Source organism: Equus przewalskii, chromosome 9 (genome assembly GCF_037783145.1).
Source record: "Equus przewalskii isolate Varuska chromosome 9, EquPr2, whole genome shotgun sequence".
Lineage (NCBI taxonomy): Eukaryota > Metazoa > Chordata > Mammalia > Perissodactyla > Equidae > Equus > Equus przewalskii.
Genome location: NC_091839.1, coordinates 57,591,273 through 57,600,456, shown reverse-complemented (window position 1 = coordinate 57,600,456; position 9,184 = coordinate 57,591,273).

Sequence of the window (9,184 nt, the reverse complement as noted above, 5' to 3'; positions counted from 1 at the left end):
TGACTCTATACACAGAAGGAATTAAAAATGGAAGGGGAATTGATTTATATTTGAAAATTATTTCATGCTAAGTTGAAAATATAAATTACTCAAGCACAGGCCAAAGAGGTATAATGAGGCAAGTGTAAGAATTACCCTATAATTCAGACAAAACTCCTGTCCCACGACAAAGCAGCATTGGCCCACTTACATTTTTGGTCCTTTCTTCTTTTGACTTTAAGATAAAACCAGCTTAAAAAAATGTTTATTTCACAAGGATATATTTAAAAAATGGTATATGATACAGTAACAACTTAAATTATTGAATATATCATTTTTATTTCATTTTGTCACCTACTCACTTCTCCTCATGCTTTCTGGTGATTTGCTATAACTAATCATATATATTTAAATTGTTTGGGTCTATCAAAAAAGATATTGCTTGTGATAATTTAATAATTATGAAACTTCAAATGTTAGGCTTTAGTTTTAAGTCTCATTTCCACTTTTATTCCTTTTCTTTGGATTAGCCAGCCATTCTATGAGCGCCATCTTGAGTTCCTCTTATGGAAAATCCAGTAGCTCAGTGTTTCTTTCATTTCATAATGAATGGTACAATTAAGATTTAATTAGAAGCACACCAAGAAGGGAATTGAAAGCTACTCTGAACCTGTAAATGAAATGTTACACTTTTAAATTGCTCACATGTTGCCACCCACCCTCTCTAAAAAGCTGCCACATGTAAACTTAATTTGAGATGGAGCTTTTTAAAATAACATGATTGCTTGTTACACTGAACCCCTTCCTAGTCATGTGCTCACCAAAAAAGCTCATTTTATCTAAAGAAGAAAGACTCACAGATGCTTCATGGAAGAAAAGGAGAATTTTCACTACATTTGCTTTACTAAGAACATCCTGTACAACTATTTCACGGTGAAGAGAAGACCTTACACTCATTAATGCACATTCTACCTACTTCGCCTCCCCCGTTTTCATAACCTTACAAAGAAGCACATTTGGGAAGTGATTTACCCATCCCACATGAATCAATTTTGAATGAATATGTAGCTTTACATTTAAAACAATAATTTAAAAAACTAATACTTCCTATTAGAATTAGTGTCTTCATTATTGCTTCTAATCCCATTAACTTTTTTTCAAACTTAGATATATGATTTCCAAAACTGAAGTAGAGGGTACATTTAAAGATGATGTTGCCATTTGACTGTGATTAATTACTTTTCTGAAAGGTAGAATGGAATAGCCATTTAGTGCAGAGCTTTGAGCCTTGGTGAACTGAGAGAGAAGAGTTCAAGGCTACTGAAAATGACCTACTGACATGTCTTGGATATAGGAAGAGGAGTGGCTTTGCTCCAAAGTGGATTTTAGGTAACTATATGTACTAGGGCTTGAGAGCCTAGGGCTTAAAAGATTTCTGACAGCTTGGACTACAAATAGAGAATTAGTATCTTAGAAACCTTTCCTATCCACCTTATTCTTTACATCTGGGTCCAGAGGGCCTAATCACGGATGAAGCAGAGAAATAAGCAAGTACCTGTGATCATTATGGAGATGAGGACTTGAATGAAATCCAAAACATCCAAGGCCTTGACATTCACAGGATGATCCAGAACTCATGTTCTAAAGGCAGAGAGTATTTCTGTAAATGACTTATCACTCGCCAGTCCCTGTCATTAAGGCAATATATTATCCTAATCAATACATCCAATAAGGGGGTAGATGATATTTTAATATATTTTAAGAGGAAAGTGGAAGGATTTTCCAGAGGTCATTCTTTTAGAGAGATGACTAATTATCATGGAATAACAGGCTTGCTTCTCTGACTTGATATAAATCTATTCTAAAACAGAGAAATGTGCTGTTTTAGGTAGCTTTGTGTTAGGTAAGTTTACGATTTCCTTTAGAATTTATGAAATAGTGGAAATAGTTTATGATCCCAGGATGTCTAGGGATCTCAGGCTGGAACCCACTGGTTTACAGAATGGAAACAACTGAGTCACCACTTGTCCATTATGGTCTTTTCAAGCACACGATAATTGAGTCAAATCTCTGCAAAGCTGATCTGGATAATTAACATACATTTAAATTTGAAGATGGTTCAAAATCTAGGAATAAATTTGCCACAGTAAATTAAATCTCTTTGTAAAATAAGAATGGCCCAAATAATGAGCTGTATCTTAAAAAACCATACTTAAGGTATAAATTGAAGGGAGCCCCAAAAGGCCCAATTGCCTGAAAATTCCTCCCTTTACCCAACCTACTGTAATACCATCCACTTCCTTTCCCCCAGCTCAGACTCCAGCAGGCTACTGTTTGAGATCAATTTTCCATTAGGAGGAAAGAGAAGGGTCCTGCAGTGGACACCTGTTAAGTTTGCCATCTAGATTCCCTTCTCTGAAAACTTCTCCCTTTCTCTCTCATCCACAAGGTTACAGGATAGCCTCTGAGCAGCCATGGTTATAAATTATGACCCCTTACTCTCGTCCTGTCTACATTTTGGGCTGAACAGAGACTCAGTCTTGGAAAATTTGGAATTGGGAGCAAGAAATCTTGTCTTTGTCTAGGGTGAAATCTTTAATGCAGGCGATATAAAAAATGGAGTTTGTGCAGCCATATTTTCTACCATTAAGATTGAGTAGTAAAGAGAGACATAGAGTGGAACAAAGAGAGGGTTTCTGGTACATAGTTTCAGTCCCATCCTGAAACATGACCTTGGTTTCATCCTCATATTTTCCATTTTTTACTTAAGTTAACTTGAGTTGTTTCTTGAAACCAAAAGAGACCCAACAGATAGACTGTCTTTTTTTGTGTGTGTGTGGAAGATTAACCTTGAGCTAATATCTGCTGCCAATCCTCCTGTTTTTGCTGAAGAAGATTGGCCCTGAGCTAACATCCGTGCCCATCTTCCTCTACTTTATATGTGGGATGCCTGCCACAGCATGGCCTGATGAGCAGTGGGTAGGTCCACACCCAGGATCCCAACCCGTGAACCCCAGGCTGTGGAAGTGGAATGCACAAACTTAACTGCTATGCCACCGGGCCAGCCCCGGGGTAGACTGTCTTGATGGAAGACTACTGGCAAGTCCTACAGTCACATTATTGCCTCTATCAGATCAGCCAGTAGTTATTCTCAAATGTACAGAGAATTCAGTCTCTGAAGATCTAGGAATATAATCAAGGTTTCCCAGGAGAGTCAAAATGAGATCTTGGTCCACATCTGACAAGTCTAAGACTTATATGTATACATAAATGTGTATATATATTTCTGTGCAGTAAAACCAAGTAATTAGTTCAAATAGCTGTCATAGTCTTTAAAATGTTAATAGACTAATAAAGGGAACAGATGGGCAACTATCTGCCCCGTGATACTTGGAGCAGAAGAATAGTTTTTTTTGGTGGGTAATTTCTTTCTCTAATTTTTGGGAGAAAAAAATGACCCTGTCCATAGTTTTATCATTCAAATACAGAAAGCATAGCTCTCTATTCTTCATAAAAAACCGGGGTGGATGCAGCTGGAAAGAACCAGATAATTAAAATATCACTCAGAACAGGAGAGATTAAATGACTTTACTTGAATAGAGCAATTGGGCAGGATTAGAATTGGAAGGACAATAAGATAGTTTACAACAGAAGAAAAGCAAACAATTTAACATTGGCTCAGGTCTTCAAGTAAGCATAGTAGAAGGATAATAACAAGTGGCACTTGCTCCAAATGTTGCCATAGGTGAAATGAAGAACATCCACTTCTCTGAGACATGGATGTTCATACACTTTACCTCGTTTGTAACATTTGCTTCCTTCTGCTTCTGTTGTCATGTCACAGTGAATATGATTCACTTACAGAGAATATTTAAAATTTGATATTAAAAAAGGCATACTATATAGAAATAACATCTTCTTGATTTCTCTAGCAATCTGTATATCCCAAGAAATTAAATGGATAAGAAACAATAAATAATGAAACACACTCTTTATGTATCAAGAGATATGTAAAATCTGCATCTGGTTATTAATAAGCATTGAACAATGAACAAGATTTTTTTAATAGTGCAATCAATTTTCTATTTATAATTAAGGTATTTGCATTAGTCAGGGTTCTCCAGAGAAACAGAACCAATAGGATATAAATATACCACACACATATATATAAAGAGAGATATTTATTATAAGGAATTGTCTCATGGAGGCTGAGAAGTCCCAGGAGCTGCAGTCGGCAAACCAGGGACCTAGGAGAGCTGATGTGTAGTTACGGTCTGAATCTGAAGACCTGAGAACCTGGAGAGCCGATGGTGTAAGTTCTAGTCTGAAAGCTGGCAGCCTTAAGACTTAGGAAGAGTTGATGTTTCAGTTCAAGTCTCAAGGCAGGAAAAAGATCAACGTCCCAGCTCAAAGCAGTCAGGCTGGAGGAGTTCCTTCTTACTTAGCCTTTTTGTTCTATTGAGGTCCTCAATGATTGGATGAGGTCCACCTACGTTATGGAGGGCAATCTGCTTACTCAGTGTACTCATTCAAATGTTAGCTTATCCAGAAACACCCTCATAGATACAAGCAGAATAATGTTTGACCAAATGTTAGGCACCCCATGGCCCAGTCAAGTTGATATATAAAATTAACCATCGCAAGTTCACCCCTTGGCAACTTGGAATCCATATATATCTCCTTAAACCAAACTTAATCTCTAAATAAAGAGAATAACAAGGTTATAATTATACCTAACATGATACAACTGTCCTGCATACAACCAAAAACACACCAACCCCTTCCCCAGAAGAGGAGGTATGTCCTTGAGTGATGTTTACTCTTCTCCTTGATATTCCGTAACTTAAATTCTATGATGTAAAACTAACAATACTTAAATACTATGACATAAAGTCAATATATCTTATATGATAAAGGAATAAGAGAGGGAAGAAAATGAAAATATTTGAGACGGAGAGATATATATACATACACAAACATTCATAACAAAATAAGGAGGAATACTCATGACAATTACAGTCCTCATTTCTATAGCTAGTCACATGGCCATAGCTGGTATTTATAACTACCTTCTTCCACTACCCATTCTGTGTTCCCTTTGCCTTCAGCAAGCACCTCAGCTGCTCATGGTTCTTTACTTGGTGGGGTGATCCAAGTCTTCATTCCTGAAGGGTCTAGGCCATCAGTAGTCCTGCCTAGACTCGGTTGTTGTAGTTTTCCATTGGCCTTAATCACAGGGCATAGTAATATGAAAGGATCTCCCGTATTCCAGACATACTCTTCCTTCTCTCCATTGTGATGCAGGAGTCCAATGTCCCCTTGATAGTCAGGATCAATTACCCCAGCTAAAACTGTAACTCCGTTCTTTGCCTGTTGATTCAGATGCACGAGGAGCCCAAGGTGGCTGGGGAGGCAGTGTTAGCTTCCAGTTCAACGGAATCATTGCTGTGTCTCCTAGTGGAAGCCTTCCTCCATCTGCAACTAAGACCTCTAGGCCAGCAGAACACAAGGTTACAGGAACAGGAAGCAAAAATTTTGCTAATGGGTCACTAGGGGTAATAGTGAGCAGTGCCATTCTCATTTCCATTCCTTCATTCCTGGACCTGTGATTTCTGGCTATAGAAGAATTATGGTATATAATATGGTATATATAATATATATATATATAAAAAATATGGTGTATATATATATAATTATGCTATATAATTATGGTATAGAATATATACATACACCTACCATATATTAGGTATCCAATTAACAACCAGGTTTTCCTGTTCTATTAGGAAGTAGATTCAGTAATCAGAATTTGGTTGCTGATAATATACAAATACTGAAGCAACTGAAGCACACATATTTATGTATATCTCTATTCATTTATTTATTGAGCAAATATTTATTTAAATATATATTGATAAAAACTCGAAGTTCTAGTAAGATTCATCTATTTGAAATACATATTTACAACCAGATGGTCTGTCAATGTGAAAAAGGTGACGGAAGAGCTAAAACTAGGATGACTGTTTGAAAGTCTGTTTACAATACCCTTTCCACAACTCTGCCCCACCCTGATTCCAGCAGAATACCCATGAAGTTCTGATCTCTGGAGAGAGTGAAGCAGACGGAGTCTGGACCAAGAGGCACAAGCATGTTTGAGGGCAGAGGCATTTTACCGAAAACAGAGGGACTAAATAAAAGTTTACTGACTGTGGAGATCGCTAGTCTTTTCCCACTGCCGGGATCTCAGAATGCTGGCAGCAAGATAGCACATTGGCAGAATCTTCTCTGCAGAGTACCACCTGCCCAAGAGAAAAGATCTGAAACATTGATGTTTTCAATTCTTTGTTTCGGGTGACCATTCTATGCATTGTAAGATGTTTAGTATCATTCCTGGTCTCTACCCATTAAATACCAGTAGCACCCCTCCCCCAGTTATGACAACCAAAAGTGTCTCTAGACGCTGCCAGTGTCCCTGGGGGAGAGGGATAAACTGCCCCAAGTTGAGAACCACTGACTTATAGTGACACCCACAGTCAAACTGCCCTATCCATGAGCTTCCATTCAGCTTTGTAGTGCCTCTCTCTTAAACATAAGCAGACAGCCAAAGTTCACCAGTCATTCAAGGAAAAAATGAAGAAAAAAGTAACTTGGAGGAAACAGGCTGTGAGGAAGGAGAAAACTTTAAAAAGAAAATGTAGCATTTACAAAACCAGGATTCTTGGAAATTAAAAATATGGTAGCAGAAATGAAAAACTTAACAGAAGCACTGGAGAACAAAGTTAATGAAAATCTCCAGGAAGCAGGGTAAAAAGACAAAGAGATGGAAAAATAGGAGAGGACAATAGAAGATGAGAAAATTAAAGTAAGAGTCTAGGAAGACTGCATCAGGAAGCAGCTTATGCTTCTGTAACAAAGATACTCCGAAATACAGAGGCTTAAATAGCATAGAAGTTTATTTCTCCTAGGCCTACGATAGGTAGATGGCTCTGATTTACGACCAGTTGGCTCTGTCACGCTAAACACGTTACATCCATATCCACGGCTGTATCCAGGGCTGCTGTTTCAGTTGTTAACATTTCCTAACAAGCAGGAGAGAAGTCGACAAAAGTCACAACTGAAGTATGACTCATAAGGTACCTGCATCACTTCTGTTCACATCTAGAAGCAAGGGAGTCTGGGGGATGTAGTCTTGCTTATGTGGTCTTATGCTCAGCTCAAACTCAAGAGTTCTATTATTAAAAGGAAGGAGAGAATAGATATTAGAGGAATTCGAGCAATCTCTACTATAAGGTCTAACATAAACAAAGGAAGATCCAAAGAGAGAGAACCAGAGAAAATAGTTGGGAGGAAATCAGCAAAGAAATATGTATTTGGGTAACTAGGTTTTGCTGTGGTAACAACCAACTCCTAAATCTTAGCAGCTTATAAAAACAAAGGTTTATCCTCACTCAAGTTGCATGTTCATCACAGGTCAGCTGGGGGTTCTGTTCCATGCTTTTTCTCCAAGCTGACAGAACTTCCATCATCTAGAAAGGTGTTAGTTACTGTAATAGGAGTGGGGGGGAGTAGAAACCAGGTAAATCGTACACTGATCTCTAAAACTTCCACCTGTCATTTTTGCTCACATTTCACTGGCCAAATTAAGTCAAATGGCTAACCTAACTCCAAGGGCACAACAAAGTGCAATCCTACTATGTGCACAAAAGGAGAAAAACTGGAAATATTTAGTGAAAGATATTAATGCCTACCTAAATATTTAGCTGACCTAAATATTTGGTTCACTCTCCTTGCAGGCATAATACACTCTTCCCCCATCTCCTCCAAAGGACACAAAAGTCCTATCTTGTTATAGTATAAAGCTCAAAGTCTAGAATCTTTGGGTGATATGTGGTAGTCTTTACAACAGGTTTTCTTCTTGGTCCAGAGACCTATGAACTGAAAAGCTGAGTTCTCGCTCCTCACATACCAACACACGATGGTGGAACAGGGTCAGGATAACCTCAGAAATGGGAAGATTGGAGACACACAGCAGACAGTAGAGTACTGCAAAAATGTAATAAAACAGTGATTTCCAAACTATTTTCTCCCCTAGCGGAACTGTTAAAAAAAATCTTACGTGGAATTCCAGCGTGAAAAGTAGACCAAAGTAAACCGCTCTGCTTGGGGACTGGAATGCAGCCTTGATCTCCACTTACCCTCAGTCTAGGGCTGCTCTTGAGGAAGCTCCATGAACTCTTTAGAGGTCATGAAGCGTAGCGGAAGTGAGGTCATCAAGGGAGAGCCAGGTTTGCTTAGGGCAAAGAGGGTGAAGTTACTGTTTAGAGAAGATACTGAGGAAAAGGGAGATTATAGATGATAGATTGTGAGTTCCAAAGGACCCAGTGGAACGCTTTGCGAAGGTGGGAAGGAATGGAAAACTGGGTCAGGTGAGGAGACATATAAAGTAGCATGGTGCTCTCTCCTTTCCTCCTACTGGCGGAGACAATGCCCCAACAATTTTAAGCTCAACCTTTATGCTGTTCTGTACTTTCACATGAACAGCTGATCATTGCTGAGGAGAATACATAATTAGGCCGACTGGTTAGACCTTAAAATTGTATCTACTCATCTCAAATAGGCATTCAATATTGCCTGGCAATCTTATTCACTTACCTAATATGTTCACTTTTTCATTATCCAAAACAATTATTTAAACCTTCTTTTCAAGCTTCAAACTTCTTATACTCCACTCCTCTCTAAATGAAAATCATTTTTCAAAAAATATTTATTGAGCATTTACTAAGTGCCAAGCACTTACTAGAGAGAGAGCAGCGGACAAAACCGTTAGTTCTTGCTTAAATTCCAGTGGGAGGAGACTGAAAATAAACAAACAGTAGATAGGATTTTGTAGGGTATTAAGTGCTATGGAGAAAAATAAAGAAGGTTAGGGGGAAAAGGCATGCTGGTGGGAGTGGCAGATCCTTCTAGAACATAGTAAAGACCTTGTCTTTAACTTTGAGTGAGATGTGTAGCCACTAGTGAGGTCAGAGCATCAAGAGTGACATGATCCAACATAGGTTTTGAAAGGTTCTGTCCATTACAGTGAGAATAGACCATAAGGGAGAAAGAGTGTTAGCAGGGAGACTGGTTATTGGCCATGATCTCTGGGCCTCTTCTGACCAACCTTGACTACCTTCTTGTCTTACATTCTTACTTTCCCCCCATTCCA